Raw genomic sequence first — 22,023 nt, 5'->3', positions numbered from 1 at the left:
GTGGGGACCAAACTTTGCAAGCCATGCACGTGCTCCTGATGGAATGTAAGCCCAAGGTGCCAGGTACTGTGTCACAATCATGGGAGGCTCTACGGTCAATCATGCCACCATCCACATGCCAAAAAAATCTCCTGACAATCCGAGCATCACGTTTGGGGTACGATGATGCTGCACTCCCACACAAATGTTGGGAGCACCACTCGACTACGTGGCCCGCATCTCTGAACCGCTGAGCATCCTGCCGCAACTCTGATGACGCCTCAAGGCACGTTTCACACACGTGCCCGCACCATCATGCTCTCCCTTCCCGTGACCAGTCTCAAAGAATGACCAAATCACTGGGATACTAGGCTGCACATGCCACCTATAAATCCATAAAAGATAGTCTTAGTTATTGTTTTCTTTAAGATGTTCTAGTGAATTTAGTTTAATTGTAAATGTAAGAAAACCATAAGTACTACCTGTAGAGCCAATAGAATTGTCGTGATGACTTGAACTGTGCGCCACAACCATCCGACCAAACCCATCGCTGGACATGTCTGATCCCACAATCTCCTAAAAAATCGTCATGGAGACGAAAAAAGTGTTGCACAAAATGTGCATCATGTGAACGATCATCACTGATATAGAAATGATACTCTCGAATAATGACACGTGTCTCAGGGGGGTACTCGCTATCCCATCTACATGAGCCTCTGCATGTCGATAGCTAATGTGGACCATAATAGCAACCTGGTGAGGTAAGCAATACATACGTTTAGGACACAAAAAATCAAATAAGTAATGTAGCTCAAACATAAAACAAATATTACAAAATATAACCATTACCTGCTCTGAGAAGTAATACTCAGATTGTATCTCCTGAAAAGGTGTGAAAGTGTAGTTCTCTGCAAAATCAATCACAGAGACGACCACACCAATAGGAAACTCTGCTAGGCATGCTCGGAACTGACGATCCTTCCACTTGGCACAATGACTGTGCTGTATGTAGGGGTAGATCTGCTCCCTAAATGTGGCTGTGAAGTGACAACGTGGTGTATGTTTGTCCACGAGCTGCAACTTCCTGGACTGTCCACCACTCTGGTGTGTCACATACTCATAACGTTGCCATGCCACTATCTCTTGGTCACTTGCATCAAGATCTACCATCTGATGTGCAAGTGAACCACATGATGTGCAATTTGCTCTCCACACAAGGCATCCTATGGAACTGGGCATCCTTCGTGCGTGCACACAAAAGAGAGTGGATGAAATCACGTGGACTACGAGGCAACTCTCTATGCCCACTAAGAGAACGGAACACATCATAAAAAAGTTTGAACTCAACATGGTAGCGACAATAACATGTGTCACGCTGACGTGAGTACCTCACAAACCAAGGCTTACACCCCTCAAATGACCTTTGCCCAATTTTAAGCTCTGGATACGAAGCCACAAACTGAGAATACAACTCAGTTTGGGTCATTTCAAGAAAGCAAGCACCGTGCTCAATGAACACTCCTCTTGTCACTCTCTTACGCAAAGCTTTCTTGAAAACTGGCGAGGCACGACAATTCTCCTCCCAAAAACTTTCTATCAAGGTTCTAGTGGTTTCATCTAGTAGGCGATCATGCCTAGCTACACGACCACTACTCGCCCACAAAGCACCAACCTCATTGGCATCTAAACTTTGTCGTCTAATAGACCCAACTCTAAGTGCATGTGGTGCTATGGAAAGGATGCGAGATGTGGCACTAACCTTACCCTTCATTTGGGAGCTACTTATGGCTGCCACAATAGCCCGTCGAGCAGCCAAAGCGTCCGCAGAGTTCCTCTTCTTGTTAACTATATAGGAATGACGAACACTTTGTAGCACCGCCATGCCAGCTCTCCTCTCTCTTTGACCTCCAATGTCAGAAAGCGCCCTGCAGTTGCCCATGTTGGGCAGATCAATCAAAGCATCAAGCACACATGCCTGTGATGAAGGCGTGAGGTCTTTGAAATAGGAATGGAAGATTGCATGGGCACGACGATGTGCCCCTGACTTTGATAGTTCTTTCCTATCCACACGAAGGGCGCCCAAAGGAGGGGGGGTGGGTTCTTGTAGAAGAGAGGACTCAAGAAGGGCGGGTTCATGTGGATTATCTAAACTAAGGGGTAGTGGGGGGGAAGAGGGCGAAGGGAGAGAAAGTGGAAGAGGAGGAGCAAGGCTTGAATCATCGCCAACGGAAGGTGTTACTCGTTGACGTGCTCTCCACTCTCTCTTTCTCTCACGAGCTACCCTTCTCCTCTCCTCCTCTTGAACTTGGTGGATGGGGGGGAGTCTAGTCCTATCACGTTTCCGACTCCTACGACTTTGAGAACCCATTCTCAAGGAAGCTAAGAGAGAAAATATTATAAAGGCTCAATGATGGGATAGTACTAGAGATAAGTGTGGGATAGTACTAGAGATGTGTGATTATATAGAAAAAATAGGTTATCCACTTCAAATCTCATTGGATTTCCTATCTAAGATTGATTGGATAACTAAGATAAACATAAAGATAATTAAAGAAAAACTATTATCCACTTAAAAATCAATATTATTAATAATATTTATTAACAACTCTAAATATTTATCATTACTAGATATATAAATATATCTTTAAAGATATCTTTTATTTTATAATTATATAACTGCTTTTTTTTAATAAAGTATTTTTTTCAAATTTTATTCAAAGGTTTATTCTACTTTAAAATTTATCAAGAAATATTAAATTAAAAAATTTATTTTTTTAAAATTATATGAACTTTAATAATAATATTATTGATCTAATCCCAAAATATAATCCTTTAAAATTAGTTATTTTAAATTCTTTTATTTAATAATTATATATATTTTATTATTTAAAATTCTATATTCTATTTCTCTAAATTACTAAATTAACTTTTTCAAAAATATGTTTTTGAAAAAAGAGGGGAGGTGGGAAGGAGGTGCCACGTGTCATATGCGTGCATGACACATGGCATTCTCTTGACATGTGGCACTATTATGGTTGATGTGGCAATTCCATGATGTGGCACGCCATGTCACCAAGTGCGAGGTGGCATGCAAAGGTGGCAAGATGATGTGGCATTAATGATGACTAGGATGATGAGGTGGGGAGTCAACTAGGTTGACCATGATGACATGGAGGGTGGAGGTGGCAAGCTGAGGTGGCAAGCTGCTTATGTGGATCCTCTCGATGCTCATGTGGACATAAAGTGGCATGCATATATAAGATTTGTGCCTACCCAAGCCTCACACATGGAATGAAACCTAAGCTGTGAAGATTACCAAGCCTAGATTTCCAAACCTAACTAGGATTGGTTTTAGACTTGAAAAGGGGAGAGTGGACACAATATGGAAATTTTCACTTGGGAGGATTGAAAATGGACCTTCCCATACTCAAATCGAGCCAAATTTTTTTTAATAAATTTATGGCAACAAGAGTATTGATCCCTTGAGTTTTTAGATTGAAAGATTCAATATTTAATTTTCTAGAATTAAATTACTATTGATTTAATGGGTCTCTGACAGTCATACTAAATTTTCCAAAGTAAATCTATAAAAATCCAACCGTTAGATTTGTAATTTTACCTTATACCCACATTATACTAATATTTCCCAATCTAATCATCACTAGATCCATACAATTTGAGCATTTTAAATGGTAGATGTGGTGGGAGGATAAAATAGTATGTTTTTTAACAATTCTAATACCTTTTAAATAATATAGAAAATAGTAGAACACATCAAAAATTACTCGATAATACAAGTTAAGCTCTATGTTATTTGTATTTATGATATGCAAAGTGGGAACATCATATGAGTAATAATGTAAAAGTTATAGGTAATTTACTCACATTCACTGTACCTGTCTAAACCTAGGACAGGGCCTGTATACAAACTTGGTTCCCAAAGAAAAGGAGATTTGCAATTATTGGATATTCGATCAGATTATAGTTTTAGGTGCCCAACTTTGCATATGATGTTTTGTTAGAAGACCTTGAAGTGAAACTCCTTGGCTAACTATGAGAGATTGGCTATTCTTCTTGAAAAAATGCCTGTTTTCCAACTAAAGCCAAGGGCGCCCACTACATGAAACTAGATAACCTCATCTTGCAACCACCCACTTATGCTTGCACCTTCGTAGCCATTTGACCCGAATATAAAAATCTATGAAGTTTGCAAACGGGATATCGCGTCTTTCGGCTATAATGGCCAATACACAACTTTATTCGTAGGTAGAATCATATATTCGCAGGTAGAATCATATACACAACTATATTCGCAGGTAGAATCATATAGAAATATGGTGCATATAGCCGAAAGATGCGATATTCACTTTGAGTAGCTACTAATTTAGGATCTTTTAATTTCAACTATTCCCTTAGAGTAGCTAGAATATATGCATCTAGTAGCCATTTAAAGCAAATAAGAAAAAATAAGAAGACTGGAAATGGGATTTCATGCCTTTCGACTATCGTAAAGATTTTGGTATATATATATAAATAGATACATATATATATACATATGTGTGTGTGTGTGTGTGTGTGTGTGTGTGTGCATGCGTATATATACCTATGCTTGCGCCTTCATAGCCATTTGACGCAAATATGAAAATCTAAGAGGTTTGCAAATGAGATATCACGTCTTTCGGCTATCATGACCAAATTCTTGTGTGTATGGGTGTGTGTATCTATATACACATACACAACTATATTTGCAGGTAGAATTGTATAGAAATATGGTGCATATAACCGAAAAACGTGATATTCACTTTGAGTAGCTACTAATTTAGGATCTTTTAATTTCGACTATTTGCTTAGAGTAGCTAGAATATATGCATCTAGTAGCCATTTAACGCGGATAAGAAAAAAGAAGAAGACTGGAAATGGGATATCGTGCCTTTTGACTATCATAAAGATTTTGGTATATTATGTTGTATGCTAAAATATATTTAAGTATATTTCTTTACAAGTATGACGATACAGTTGTCGTTGCACATATATGTATGTAGTAAACATACATGTATTTTTATGTACAGGGACGATTGTATTGTCAAATTTTTTAAGAAACAAGCATAAAAAATGACTTCTTCACTCGATAGGTGTAACCCTTAAGAAATAAGGAAACAAATGTGCTTCCGATGCATTCTGGTTTTTAAAAGATATATTTAATGCTATTTTTGTGATGGTAATATGATCTGGAATAGATACCTGGTAAGAGATTTCGTTGAGCTGAAGCATTGGTCGTGAGGCAGATAGAGTATTGTCGTGAGGCAGCTGGAGTGGGGTTCGTGAGCTAGAGCATTGGAGGCTGAGCTGGAGTGTTGGTTGTCAGCTTAAGTCGGCTTCTTTTGAGACAAAAAGCCAAACACGCGTTCACGGATTGCAAGAAATAAAATGACATTAAATAATGGAAAAGTGCACTTTAAATGTGACGTGTAGAGAGTACTTTTTGCCACGTGTCATTGTTTTATTCGTTGCATGCAGATTGGCCGTTTGACACAAATATCAAAGCACTCAACATGTCACGCTACGATTGAATGTCATACGGTCACGTTTAAATATCATGTTTGGACTTAAATAGCATGGCCCAATAAACTATTCTCACACAAACTCACGGAACTAGAGAGTTTTTTGCCCCAAATTTCTCTAAGGTTTATCTAGCTGTCACTTGCTTTTTCGAGAGAAACAACGACTTAAACTGCGCTTTGAGTACAATTATTTCAACTGTTATAATGGACAAAACGGAAACAGACATCAATCAAAATATATATTCCAGAGCAAGTAGGTGTATTACGCTTTTTCACGTACCTTCTTTAAAGAATTATTTTAAAATCTTTAGATGCTTTTAGATCTCAGGGAATCCCTGCATGCAGCAGCCATATGATGTGAATAGGCTAATCATGGATATTTCAAGACGAAATACCTCATCATTTTGCTTCCCAAAACAAATTTGGTTTCGATAGCCAAAAGACACGATATTATGTCTTGAAATCCCTTACTTTTTCATTTTCGCGTCAAATGGCTACATACACAAATACACACACACACATACATATATAGATATCCTTAAGTATATAATGCAAATATATATATATATATATATATATTTGTGTGTATATATATATATATGTGTGTGTATATATATATATATATAAGTGTGTGTGTGTGTGTGTGTGTGTGCATGTCTATATGTTTTTATATGTGTAGATATATTTTTCTGTATGTGTGTCTGTATATTAGTATATCTATGTAATTGTAAATTTGTATATATGCATAGATACGCCTCTACGAGATTTTGCATGTGCACGTAAACTATATTCATGTTTGCTTTTTGATAGTCAAAAGACACGATATTCTGATTTCAAAGCTCTTATTTTTGTATCTTCGCGTCAAATGGCTACTTGTATTTTCTCTCTCTCTCTCTCTCTCTCTCTCTCTCTCTCTCTCTCTCTCTCTCTCACTCACACACACACACACACACACACACACATAGATCAACACAGCTATTTTGCAATCTGTTTTTATAAATTAATCATATATCGATTTCTTATAATGCAGGGTCAAGGGGATTTAAAAGAAAGTCTTCTAAAATGGATGTAGAGTTTAGCTTTAGAGGACGGAAAGATGTATTGGATAAGCAACCAAGGGAATCAAAGATTTCAAAGAAGAGGTTGATCGATTTTTCATCAGGTTGAGTTTTTTCTTCAAGCGACACTCCTCTTATAGTGCAGAGTGAGGTACCTGAATTTGCTCAACCAATTGCAGCAATGTCTTTCGTATTTGATTACAGGCACGTCAAGAGTTCTGGAGATCTTGTACTTTATAGTGAGTCTGTAAAATTAAGCAGGTCTTCTAGTGTTGTTCCAAAGATTTGTGCCTTTAAAGTAGAGGATCTCGATTCTGAGGAACAAATTAAGACCAGCAAGGATTATGACAGTAGTGTGCCGACAGCTTAGATTCTGTGGTAGAAGTTAATATGGATATGCCAAACTTGTCCTTGATTCCTATCATGGCAAGGAAATCAGTAAACATTAGAACCTCAATGGAAGGCTTCTTGGGCCCTTTTATTTGGCAGTTTAAGGGAGTCAAACCTTTTCTCTTAAGAAGAAACTTTTTCTAATTAGAAGCTTCAAAACGGCTACTTTATTCGAATTTGAATTTTGGGGGGAAAATGGAATTTAAAATCTAGCGGATAAAACCATATCATGTAACATATCTACGGAAAGCTCTTGATGCGTAGATCACGGATCTGTAATCTCCGCTCAAATCGGAGCTTGTATGTAGAAGTTATGGAGGTCCAAAAATTGTAAAATTACCCCCCCCCCCCTTTTTGGGGGAAAAAGTGCACCCTTTGACCACTCTTACACCTCTCTTAAAAACCCAACATTTCAGTCCACATGGCAACCCCCCATTTGGCTATTCCTTAATCACCTTGATTAGGTTTGGGCAAATTAAAGGGCCCAAGAAGACCCCATTCACTTCCTAATGAAGGGATGTTCATTTCTCTATAGGAACTCGTAAGAAACAAGAGGTTGTAACAGGGATTTTGAAAGATCAGTCTCACTATTATTTAATTTTGGAGCAGCATGCAGATTTTCTATCAAAGGAGAGGTCTGATTTTGAAGCTTCTCTCAGGAATGGGAGAGTCCCTATTTGTGGGAGAGCTTATGTACATTTAATGGATTGCTCTCCAAGTTCCAAGTACCTGAATCTTCTCCAAAAAACGTATCTGCAATTTCTTTCTGACCACAAAGCGACATGCTTTGTACACCCCAGGCACTGTAAGAGACTACTGGAGGAATCGATTGGATTCCAATGTTTCCTTCATTGCCTATACACCATTCTTTCTTCATTAGGGGAAGAGGTGCTCTACAAGGAGACTGTTGATGAAGATGTCCCTGCTGCAGATGAGACCAGCCGGCCTACTGAGATGAAGACATAGAAGTTTTTAATGAGGTTCAACTTGAACAGGAGGTAGAAGAAGAGAAGACCCTAGACCTGGTTCTTCTCAAGAGTCAAGGTTTGAAGATGCCAGATGATCTACAGGAGTTCAATGTTGAAGATAGCCAATTGATCCTGCCTGTACTCTCGGAGTTTGAAAATGGTGGGAAGGTGTATCTCCTTTTGAGTGACATACAGAATACATTTAGGATACCTGAAGACTACGCTCTATCTGCCATAGCCAGTTTTTATGATGGAGAGGAGGGATTTATTTCAGAGGACTCTAGTGATGAAGAGGCCCTTGAGCTGAATTTTGATGGCAAAGACTATCTAAGGAAGTGTTTCAATAAGGCACCAAGGCACTATAGGGATGATGGATTAGTCTTTCAAAAATTTTCAGGAGGATCACGATTTTGATAAGCTAGATGACTCTACACAAGGCTGGGTGGACAAGAAGATGCCGGCAACTTAAGAGAGCTCAATTGATCTCTGGATCAACGACGCGTTTGTAGCACATGAAAGCACTCAGGTATTGGAATCTCTCTCTCTCTCTCTCTCCTCTCTCTCTCTCTCTCATATTTATGTGGTATTAAAATTTCTTGCACACCTTTATGGAGGAGCTAGATCAGTTTTTTTATAGAGGCACAATCAGAGCTACCGTGGTAGAGATGCTGCATCATCTTACTACTTGAAGAGAAGATTTTGATCTACCATTATTCTAGGAGCCAACAGGGTGTCTTAGCAAATTTCTTGTTCAAGACACTCTCACGCTTTCTTGGCGGTACAATAATACCCAAAACATATGATAAGATAATTCTTGTAGAGAAAGTAAGTGCAGTAGATATTTTTGGATACTACCCTGGCTTAAGAGCTTCTAGAGAGCCTACTTTCTTACATACACTGCTAATGCTTTATCCTTAGGTATAGAGAATCCTGAGGAGTTAGATGAGTATGGAAAACATTTTCTACTTAGATTAAAGTAGCCAACACACCGTGTTAGCAATAAATTACTCAGGGACAGAGAATCCTGAGATTGTATTAAAAAATATCTTATATCATTACATTCTATTAATCCAGCAGGTGATTTACATAAATCTTTTTTTCTCTCCATTTGTTTTGTGCTTGGATAACATTTGAGTTTTTAAAATCTTTAGATCTTTTCTGTTTTCTCTTTTCTATATCTCTAAGTGTCTGAAGAAGCATCCTAGACGACTGTAAGGTTTCTTTCTTGTGTAGTTGTTGGAGTATTCTGCGATAGAACCATTGGAATACTTCATGCATGTTGTTTGCTTTTCTCCTTCCTCCACCATGTTGTGTATACCTAAAATATGTATTTTGTGCCATATAGTGTGACTTTTCCATTCCTTGAGTGTTCTAAGTACTAGGGTTACCAATTTTTTGGATTAAAAATGGCACATGGTTGTAGAGAATATGCTGCATATCAACAGAGAGAGAATCAGATGTGCATCAATCAATTGCGCATGTCAACTAAAAGAACATAATCATGAACCTTACCATGTAGTGTGTTATGTTGGAAAGTTTGCACGTTGTCTTGAAAGCTCTTTTTATCTTGTTGTGTCCAGTTAACTTTGTCACACATTCTCAAAAGAACATCAATTGATCACCAAACCTCTGCCTTTGCATGCCTTGATTCACTCTCTTGATCTTTCATCCATTATGGAGACATTTCCATTTTTCGTACTTGATTCACTCTCTTGATCTTTCATCCATTATGGAGACATTTCCATTATTCGTACTTGATTCTTCTAATGTAGTTTGATTTATATACTTTTCTTGTCTTGGTGCTTTTGTGTTTCTGGTTGTGGAGGGGTTCTGATAGAAATCTTCTTGATTTAACACCTCCAATTGATGGTTTCATTGGTACATCCTTCTCATTGGTTGACTTCTTAGTGTCTTTCAGAATACAAACATTCCCTCCAAGTAGTCCAATCTTAGACAACACCTTTTCCAATGAGCAAAGGGCTTCTTTTCTCTTTGGCACCTTCTTTATCTTCCAAGCAAATCCAATGTAGAGAAACACCAATTTCTCAATGATACAGCACAACGTATGAAGGGTACAAATATGATTCCAATTTCTAGCTCTTTTGCGGAATCCATGCAATAAAGACAGGGTGACCTTGCGTTAGCTCCCTTGCTATAATTGAATAAGCACTTGAGGTCACTTGCAAGATGCCACTGAACTTGGAAGTCTCCCTTGTTGTCGACGCTAATGATTCTATTTCCCTTCATCTGTTCAACACTCCCTTGCGTCTTCCCATGACTATCTCCGACTCCTTACCCCGTGATTGGAGTAGGTTTGAACCTCCCATCTCCTTTTGTTCAGCTCTCACCCTTCGAGTAGCGAGCTCTTGTTTCCTTAAGCTCAACTCTCGTAGGTTGTCGTTCCACCTTGATCCTTTTTAGATCTAACTCTATTTCCTCTTAGGTGGGGAAGATTACTTGGCCCATCATGGCCGCACTTTCCATGTCTCATCTCATTCGAGGGATTCCAGTGTTTGACAGCCTTGAATTTGATGTTTGGATGGGCACTTCTTGTCTTGGACGAAGTCCAGTGTGTTGGTTGACGGACCCATGCCCCATATTGTGCTTCTTCGTCTCATGACTAGTTTGAAGACCAAAAAATCCTTGAGCGATATCAATGATACTACTAGATCTGGTTGGGGAGGGTGGTTTTTCTTCTTCCCCAAACCCACAGTACCTCAGCCCTCTTCCATGGACTCTTCACTACTAGTTTCAATGTGGTTAGATTCCTTAAGATACTCAAGTGAGTGCTTAATGAGTGACCTAAAACCCACATGTTTTTTATAAGAAGATCCTAGGTGATTTGATGCACTATCGTCAGGTGTAAGATCATCTCCGATGAGCTTTCCAGTTCTTAAGTGCATGTATGTATGATTTGATAAGCTACTTTGATTTTCCAATTAAGTTTTAATCAGATTCTGTCGATATGTTTCTAAGGTTGTGAGATTGCACAGAGCAGTTCACGGCGTGAAGTGCTAGAAAACAATTCACATCAATGAACGATTTTTTGCACTTTCACGTCTTTAAAATTTTATGTTCTTGCAATCAGAACTCCTCGTTACCTTATTATGGGTGTCAATCTTTTCAAGACTTCCTTAGCCTTAACTAACTATACCAAGCTCGTGAGTTGGATTTGATTAAGGCGTGAGATTGTAGGAAAAAGTTCACATCGTGAAAAGATAAGGTTTCACGTTATGAAAAATAATGGGTTCATGTCGTGAACAAAAAATGGTTCACGCTGTGAAAGTTTCTAAAATGGTTCACATTGTGAGAACAAAAAATAATGGGTTCATGTCGTGAACAAAAAATGTTTCACATTGTGAACAAAAATGGTTCACATTGTGAACAAAAAATGTTTCACATTGTGAACAAAAAATGGTTCACGCCGTGAAGAGTTCTGAAATAGTTCACGTCATAAATGATTTTATGCACTTTCATGATTGATAATTTTGTCAGACCTCGTGGTGTCAAAGGGTATTAGGATAAGGTTACCTATTTTTGGCAAGGTAATCGCTTGAATTGCGGCATTAATCCCGGCGCCAATGTGAGGAGTAGTTCACGGTGTGAAGTTATAGAAAATGATTCATGGCGTGGACATTTTCCTATAGTTTCACGTGGGAACTTCCCACGTCAACTAATGTGATTCTGGGTGCAAAATACTTATGCAGCAACAGTTCCCAAAATGAGTGGAATACAAGTTCAAGCCACAGTTAATGACTCCTTATTTTTTAGATTTTTATGAATTTTTAGAAAAGAAGAAAAACAGAACACTAACCTGCTCATTCACGTTGATCTAACCTGTGGTGATTCTTAGCCTACTATCGACCTAATACTTCAACACGATGTAGAGAGGTTTAGATATGTAGAGAAGGTGGTGGAGTTGTGTATAGGGCACTTGAGTGTTGAGTGATAGTGTGACCTCTTCTTGTCCCTCATGTGATGTGAGGGTGGTTAGGAGACTTTTTGGCTATGTGGATGGTGGCACTGTGGATCCCTTGGTGGCAGTCATCTACTAGATAATTCTAGGCACTTGGGCTTCTCCACTCACTACAACACATCGAGATCGCAACAACAACAGCATTTTCAAAAGGAAAATATCGAGGGGTTTCACCATGCTGAGGCTGCTCAGCAGTGAAATTTTGCTGCTTAGCAGAGCGAAAACTCGCTGTGCCCAGCAGCATGTATAGCAACAAAAAAACGTTGCTATATTGTAACAATATAGCAACAAAAAAACGTTGCTATATTGTAAAAATATCTCACTTTTGCCGCTTCTTTTGTCATTGCGTAGTCTTATCTCTTAAATACAATAAACTTGTACTCTGAGTTTTTTTGTAGGTTTATGCCTTATCTATCACTTCTACCTCTCCTACCCTATCCTTCTCAAGCCCAAGCAAGGTATGTTTATTCTTTTCCTTTATCTCCTATGCAAACAAGCTTTCCAAGAAAGATTCTTTGTGAGTATTTCCTTTCTCTTTCCTCTCTTTTAAGTTTTTCTTTTCTTCTTTTTCCCTTCTTATTGAAGCTTAACCATTACGAGTATTTTTCCTTCTTCTTTTTCCCTAATTAAGAGCTCTCCATTAAAGCTTCATATGGTAAGAGATCTTGATTTTTCTTAATACTATTTTTTTCTTACCTTAGTTAATTTTGTAGGTTTTCAACACATACAAGCCTCACAAGAGATATCTTCTTGTATTTTTCTTCTTTCATGCTTTTACATGTTTATAGGGTTTGTAAGTTTTAGCGTTTTTAAGATTAAGGTTTGTTATTAATACTTCTTGTCCTTAATTTGGTTTGATTTTGTAGGTTTTCAACACATACAAACCTCACAAGCTAAGAGATCTATTTCTTGTATCTTTCTTCTCTTATGCTTTTACATGTTATAGGGTTTGTAAGTTTAGGGTTTGTTATTTTTTCCATGCTCTATGGATAGCCTTTAGAGAGCTATGCTTCTCTCAAGAGATGGCCATATGCCTTAGCATCATGCATGAGACTTATGCATTATCCATATGCATAAGGCCATATGCATAAGCTCTATGCGCCGATAACTTCCAATGCATGCTGGTAGCTACCTATGCATGCTGACAGCTTCCAATGCATGCCGATAGCAACCTATGCATGCCGGTAGCTTCCAAGGTATGCCAATAGCTTGCAATGCATGCCGGTAGCAACCTAGGCATGCCATTAGCAACCTAGACATGCCGCTAGCCTTATACATTAGCTATATGCATAAGGCTATATACATAATACCATATGCATAGGACTCATGCATTTGAGTATGCATAAGAGTTTTAAGTATTTATGTTTTTTCTTGGATAGATGGCAAATAACTTGCGGTGCGATGTTACACCGGAGAAGGTGATATTCCAACAATATTTGTAAGTATATATTAGCCTCAAATTGTATCTTATCTTTTAATTAAAGAAGGTTATCTTAAATAACAACGTACTTGTAATACTCATTTATTTGTATGTCTATAGCTTGAAGCAGTGGACTGCTCCCTACGCAAGATGAATATGATTTTGCATTACAACAACGGGGTTTGGAAGCTCTATTTGAAAGGGTGCAAGATGAAGGATATATTGTTATTATTGGAGGACACGCTTAGCAAGCATGGCAAGTAAGTACATTCCTAAACCCTAAACCTTTTTGTTTTTGCAAAACTGATTTTCATTTGTGTTAGTTTTATTGTGTTTTAGGATCATGTAACTAGAAACGATGGTGCAAATGTCCAAGCAAGAAGAAATGGAAATGTGAGAAGCGAAAGGACTGGGGTGGAGCTACATGGAACAATAATAATCGCAACGCATGAAATGTGAGAAGCGAAGGGACTGGGGTGGAGCTACAAGGAACATTCCTAAACCCTAAACCTTTTTGTTTTTGCAAAATTGATTTTCACTTGTGTTAGTTTTATTGTGTTTTAGGATCATGTAACTAGAAACGATGGTGCAAATGTCCAAGCAAGAAGAAATGGAAATGTGAGAAGCGAAGGGACTGGGGTGGAGCTACAAGGAACAATAATAATCGCAACGCATGAAATGTAGACCTCCTCAATGTAGCCCCTAGCTCCATAGATTTTCATTATGCTTTATCTTGTATATGAGTCTTTTAAAATCATACACTTATGTAATTTCGTCAGGTATTGTAATTGAATTTTGAGATTCCTAAAACCATGAATTGCAATTGTTCTTTTTTTGTATTTGTCAAGTTTTACATTACACTTGTCCATGACGATGAGTAGGACAAAGTTGTGTTAGTTTTATTGTGTGTACATTAGAAAAAAAAGAGCTGGGGTAGACTGGGAAGTCCTCTGCACACTCCCCAATCTACCCTAGCTTTTTTTACTATGCAGTACTGCTAAAACCCTAAGATCTCTCTAGATAATTGTTATGCATAAACATGCATAAATCAGGCCATAAACTCATCCACCTGACCACCCCCAAGCCCAAGGGATGCACACATGAATTATAATGAAGTACATCATACCTTTACCTTGATGTCCCATACCATCAAGAGGTATAACTCCAATCCAGCAGCATGTAGCTATAATGTGAAATGGTAGGTGAGTAGATATAATCGTCTTTACAAGAGAACACCATATCATAACCTAGCCTCAAGATAACATAGCCTTAGCCTCCCTTGAGTGTGCTCCGAGCCCCTATTATATAGGAGTGCCCTCAAGTGACTCTTGACTCTCCATTTCCCATGTGTGACCCTTAGATGCCTGACCCTAACCTTACCCTTAAGGTTAGTCCTAACCCATGCTCCACTAGATCTTGTTCCCGTGCTCCCATGCTCACAAGCCTAATGTGGGTTAGCCTCCTAGTATATGCACACGTAATGTGCATATAACATACTTCCCCTCTCTTAAAACATTGCACTCTTGCAATGAAAAGAAGGAGAACTGCACTGAACAATCTCAACCGACTCCTAAGTCAAAACCTCTATTTCCCTATCTTCCCACCTAATTTTAACCTCAAGGATTAGTCAACTAGAAAGTTTCCTTTCCTCCCTGAATTCAAGTACCTTATTAGATTCATGTGGAACATAGGATAATTCTTCGACTTCAACTAGTTCTTGAGGAGTAACTGTGTTATCCTCACCTCCTCCTAGTTTCCCTTTCAATCTAATGATATAAAAAACTGGATGAACTCTAACATGTGGAGGTAGTTTTTAGTTTATACGTAACCGTGCCAATCCGATGTATAACTCGAAATTGACCACAATATCTAGGAGATAAATTAGAACATTTTTCTATTGACAAAGTCTGAGAATCTTTAGGAACATTTAAATAAACCAACACTCCTAGTTCAAAAGACCCAGATGAGCGCCCCCTATCAGCATAAAATCGTGCTCTATCCTGAGCACTCCTGATAGAATCCTGAGCTTTAGTCAGCATTTCCTACATATCACCCAGCAGCAAGAAATACCTCAATACATCAAGCTCAATGTCCTTAAGACCGACAACAATAGGTGCCCTGGGTTGATACCCATACATAAGCATGAACGAACTAAAACCAATAGCCGTATGTTTACAATTGTTATAGGCAAATTCCATCATTGGAAGATACTTTTCCCAATTTGATGCTTTTCCAGAGACATATGCACGAAGCATATCCTCTACAATCTGATTCATACGCTTTGTTTGCCCATTAGACTGCGATGATCAGAGGAATTCATACTCAAAGTAGTTTCTAAACCATTCAAAATAAAGTACGAAAACATGGCATTATAATAGCAGGAACCAGGTATCCATCGACGGCCCGATGTACCCACATGTGCTCATGGAATTATCGGCATCTTGAGTTACCCATATCAACATATAGATTCATCAACATCTCGATGAGTCACATATGTCCATCCGTAAACCATTAGGTTGACTGTATAAATCACCTACTAAAGTACGGAACTAGAGAAAGAAATACCAATAAAAGAAAATTCTAAATTTCCTTAATCCGTAAACCATTAGGTTGACTGTGTAAATCACCTAAAGTACGGAACTAGAGAAAGAAATACCAATAAAAGAAAATTCTAAATTTCCTTAATCCGTAAACCATTAGGTTGACTGTGTAAATCACCTAAAGTACGGAACTAGAGAAAGAAATACCAATAAAAGAAAATTCTAAATTTCCTTAATCCGAACACAACAAGATAAACTCATTGAACTCTAAAGAAAGAGATTTCAACAAATGAATATGCCGACAAGATTACACTCATCACAATACATGTAGGCTATAGATAAAAGAAGTTCATCTAGAGAATGCCCACACAAGAACTTTAAATGAATTCAAAAAATGAGATTTTTGAATGTTGAGGTCAACATGCTAAGTGATGTTAGCAAAGCAATAATCTTGAGCCCAAATTATCCCATAAGATAATATATGTGAGGGATCGCTAGCGTCCCATACCACCATGATGCCACCCATACATACCTTAACAATTTGAAACTCCCTAGTATGCCATCTAGGAAATATGAATAAAATCCTATATAAAAGGAATAAAATCCTATATAAAAGGAATAAGATGGCCTTATCCTAGACTTTCACATACTAAAACCTGCCTCTATATATTCCTGAGACCACATCAAGGAATAACTCTTTCCGAGTACATCATTAGAATTTTTTTTAAAATTATTGGTGCCTTTCTAATGATAACTACCCAATAAATACACTAAAGCTAGGATAGAAAAATAACTCACCTAGATACATAAGCAACTAGGTATCCAAGTTGGAATATGTACAAAAGTACAAGCAATATACTCCAAAATTAAGTGAAAAAAATGAAGGCAAATGCTACCTTCAAAGCATACGATATTATCCAAAAGATCAAAAGATCCTTATAAAACCATGGATAAAAGCATAGAAGCTCCTCAAATCCATGAAAACCATAGTTGATCATAAAAATCAATGCATGTCATCTAATGATCATTAATCGAGCATTAATCATGCCAAAAGAAGCATTTAAAATTGGTGGCCAACTCATCAATCCGGAGTATATGAACGTGGCGTCGTTCAAGCAAAACTCTAAAGTAAGAAAGTGAAACATATGTGTGTAACACTCATTAAAAAACCCCTAGATACAAATGATCTAGGTAGAACCTGAGTCCATATAAAACTTAGAAAACATCCAATAAAATCCACCAAAACAAACCGATCAACTAACCCATGATAGAATTTGTCTTAGGCTTAAGAAATTAAGCACAAACCACACTTTAACAAGTGCAAAATAAATTATCATGAAAAAGTGTCAAAGGTGAAACACACTTTGAACGCAAATTATAGCCATCAAAAGAAATTAAGGAACATGTCCAAAAAGAATGGCTAAAAACAATGGTAAAAAATCATGAAAACATCGTTTAGAATTAATCCAAACAAAAATAACTACTAATACGAGATACAATCGTATTAATAATATGCGAATAACCCGCATCTATCTAATGTCAGTATGAGAAAACATAACATTAAATAACTCTCAAAAATATTAAATTCTCAAGAAAAAGAGTTATCATGATTTTTTTCTAGTTTTATAGGGCCTCAAAATACAATAATTTTGAATTCCACCAAACCTATCTTATGGCATTCCAAACCTATATTTTTGTAGAAAACTTTTAGCAATTTAGATTTGCCAAAATACCATTAATATTTTAAAAATATCAAATTTTTAGGATTTTAAAAAATAATTTCTATAAAATTTCTAATTTTTCCTGAGAACCCCAATCGTTCATGAAATTTCCAATTCCACCCGACAATTCTCAAATCCAATGAAAATTTATAATTTTAATGGATTTTTTAATTTTTTGGGTCAAAAAATATATTTTTAAAGGAATTTAAATGGTCACGGGTGCGCGAACGGACACACCACATGCCAATCACCAACCCCACATTTTCCAAAAATTTAAAATAATCTTTGTCTAATTTTCTACTAATTTCTTGGAATTTTTTAAAATTTTTAATTTACCCCGAACGCAAGTAGAATACGAACGGTCAAAAAATTTCGGAATCCCAATGGTCTTCTCGAAATACGAAAAGCCAACAATTTTGGAAAAATGAAAAGACAAAAAAAAAAGGAATGTGAAAGGTCAAAAGTTTCCTAAATCCGAAAGGTCAAATGATTTTTCAGAATTCGGAAAGCCAAAAGGTTTCTCGTTCGTGAATGCAAAAAGCCAAAGGGTTTCAAGAAAATAAACTCATAAAATTTTAGAGAATTTTTTATCTCAAATTTCATATTTTCTTTTTTTTAAATGGCTTTTTTCCAAGCCTTTTTGAAAAGCTTTCAAAAGCTTTTGAATTAAAAAAACCCTTTTTTTTAATGTAAAATTTTTAAATAAAGCTTTTTTTTAAAGCTTATGGAAATAATATATGGGGCCGGGGTGGCGATTTTTTTGGCCCATCTGTAGCCCCCCCCGCCCCCCGCCTGGGTGGCGTGTTGAGATAATCTGAGGAGAGGGAGAAGAACCCTCTCCTCTCTCCTCTCTCCTCTCTCCTCTCCAATTGATCTCTCACAACCTCCTCCTCCTCTATTATATCATAGAGAGGTTGCTTAAAGAATTTAATTAAACCATTCCTAATCATAATTATCCATTAATTATGATTAAAGCTTAATCAATTTGTGGCTATTAAGAGGCATTCACACGTGGGAGAGGAAAATAGAAGAGCAAATCATATTTGAGAGGCGAAGAGATTTCCACGCACACAGGAGACACTCTATGCATCAATTGGCTGCCCCACTCTACATTTCAGCAGAAAATTGGTAGAAAATGGATAGAATATCCGCGGAAAATCCGTAAAAATGCATTAAAAATACATTTCTTTAACCATAAAAATGCTCAAAAAATTCTAAAAAACTAGAAAAATTTCTTTTAAAATGTAGAAGTTTAGGGAATCCATTCTACCAAAAATATCCACAATAAAATATGTGGTATTTTGGTAAAAATTTCCATTAATGCTTATTTTAAACCACAAAAAATAGCATTAAACTCACGAAATTCTCCTCCCCCAACATCGATTCATCCATTTGAATAGAAGAAACACCCATTCCAATTGCCATATCGATGATCTGCATGATAATCATCAACACAAATCAACAAAATAATATTTTTATTTAGTAAATATTAAAATTTACTTTAAAAAATACTAAAATTTACAATAAGAAAGAAAAAATAACAATAATTAACTAGAGATTGCTCGGATACCACTGTTAAAACCCTAAGATCTCTTTAGATAATTGTTATGCATAAACACGCATAAATTAGGCATAAACCCATCCACTCGACCACCCCCGAGCCTAAGGGATGCACACATGAATTATAATGAAGTACATCATACCTTTATCTTGATGTCCCATACCATCAAGAGGTATAACTCCAATCCAGTAGCATGTAGCTATAATGTGAAATGGTAGGTGAGTAGATATAATCCTCTTTACAAGAGAACATCATATCATAACCTAGTCTCAAGATAACATAGCCTTAGCCTCCCTTGAGTGTGCCCCACACCCCTATTATATAAGAGGGCCCTCAAGTGACTCTTGACTCTCCATTTCCCATGTGTGACCCTTGGATGCCTGACCCTAACCTTAACCCTTAAGGTTAGTCCTAACCCATGCTCCACTAGAGCTTGTTCCCATGCTCTTCCCATGCTCCCATACTCACAAGCCTAATGTGGGTTAGCCTCCTAGTATATGCACACATAATGTGCATATAACAAGTACATTTGCTGCTCAACTTAAGGTTAGTTCTAACCCATGATCCATTAGAGCTTGTTCCCATGCTCCCATACTCACAAGCCTAATGTGGGTTAGCCTCCTAGTATATGCACACATAATGTGCATATAACAAGTACATTGCTGCTCAACAGTAATATTTTGTCGCTGCACAGAGCAGCAAAATATCATTACTATTTTTGCTGTTGAGTAGCAAACCCGTTTGCAGTGAAAATAGTAGCTTTTTTAGCAATGAAATGGGCCTGACATCTCTGTACCCTTCTAGTTATAAAAATGCTAGTATTTTCGGTTACTAAACCCTCATTCGATTGTAGTGACTCCACTCAAAGCAACTATCGCATAGAGATCCCACATTTTGTTATATACTTTTATAGAGCATGCATGGATGCATGGATGGTGATAGGGAGAGTATGTGATGTCCACATGGAAGATCCTTGGAGCGAGTGGGTGATTACACCAAAGAATCCGATGAATGTTGTACCTAACTATGACACATGATGTTAGTGCCATGTTTGTAGCTAACTACAATCAGCTTATATATTTATTGACCATGGATGATGTCTTTGTCATCATTTCCCATAGCATGGTCATGGTAAGCTACTACTTTCAACAAGTTTCAAAAATGTGTTCAGTTTCAAGGTTAATCGTAAGTTCTACATCTTCTCTCATCTTATGATTATGATCAAGCTTTGGCTTTATTAAGTTAAGAATCACAAACGTGATACTCGATCTCTCTGTTTTGGCGGCTTTATGTAGATGATCATGAGAGTATATTAGAATGCTTTGAGAGCTAGAGATGCTGATGATTAGTTTGATTCATCATGGGTTTCATTTATTATATTATTGGTGTCTCATGTTTTTCATTGTAGTTCATCTTTTCTATTTGCTTGTTGCGTCATTTGGTTTATATTTGATTGGTGTTGTTTGGTCTCTTTATTTGCAAAGTTATGTAGATTTTAGAGCTGTAAATATTTACTTTTTTCATTTCAATCTATTATATATATAATTAATCAAAACTATATTTAGGGTGATAAACAATGCGAACATGCTCGAATGGCCGATTTTAAGGGAGCTCTCTAGAGACAAGACATGCTAAAAAGTACTTATACGGCAACCTATTTTGATGAGGTTTTGAAGAGACAAGACATATTCAAAAGTACTCATATGGTGACCATTTTCGATTGGGTTCTCTAGAGAAAAGATAATTTTGATAGGGCTCTCTAAAGACAAGACATGTTAAAAAGTACTCATATGGTGACCAGTTTCGAAGTGGCTCTCTAGAGACAAGACAAGTAAAGTTTAGTCATCATCCGAGCACTTTTGGATATAATGTGCAGGCTAGGGACCTACTTTTTTATGTAGCTTGGCTTTAGAGAGCCCCGTAGAAATTGGGTTGTGTGAGTGACTAAATTATGGGAATGTTTTTGGATGGTGACCAAACTTTGCACATCAGTACATATGTCTTGGCTTTAGAACTCCCCTCTAGAAATTTGATTATGTGAGTGATAAACAATGGGAATGCATTCAAATGGTGTGACCAAACTTTGCACATGAGAACATATGCAGGACACTCATGCAAAGTTTGGTTGCCATCTAAATCCCATTTGGTTGGAATGTTGGGGTCAAGGGCCTACTTTTTTAGATGGCTTCGCCTTAGAGAGCCCTCAATGGGTTATTGAGCTAGTTTTTGGAGAACATATGCAGGACACTCATGCAAAGTTTGGTTGCCATCTAAATCCCATTTGGTTGGAATGTTGGGGTCAAGGGCCTACTTTTTTAGATGGCTTCGCCTTAGAGAGCCCTCAATGGGTTATTGAGCTAGTTTTTGGAGACTTCTCAAGCAGTTTGATTAGTTTCTATATGATTTGAATCTCTCGTGTGGTTTGTACCATGATATCATCACGTATAGCATCTTGTGGTTTGAAAGCTCTTTTATAAAGTTGACACTAGTACATGTTACATATGTGATACGAAAAGAAAAAAATATTTAAGAGATGTTAAGCTGAATGTTCAAAAGTTTCCTCATTCCTAGCTAACAAACTAACACTAAGGGACTCAAGTGAAGGGAAAGCATGTCCAAAATAGCAATCGTGAGAGGAGATGTTGACACTCTCTTTCAGAAAGTTTGCATGCCCAATGTAATATAGTTTGTCTTTTTTAAGTGTTCAAAAGGTGTAACGTTTCAACCTTGATGGGGCCCATTTTTGCACTTTTTCGTGCGTGGTTACCGAACTGTTTTGTAGCCAGACACTTTTTTTGAAAACTTGGTTGTCATTGTACTATAGTGGGGGGGCTGTGCAACACTTGTCT

The sequence above is a fragment of the Cibotium barometz genome, chromosome 62 (assembly GCF_041138505.1).
Source record: "Cibotium barometz isolate CiBa-2024 chromosome 62, ASM4113850v1, whole genome shotgun sequence".
In the NCBI taxonomy this organism is placed as follows: Eukaryota; Viridiplantae; Streptophyta; class Polypodiopsida; order Cyatheales; family Cibotiaceae; genus Cibotium; species Cibotium barometz.
This window is presented reverse-complemented; position numbering follows the sequence as displayed.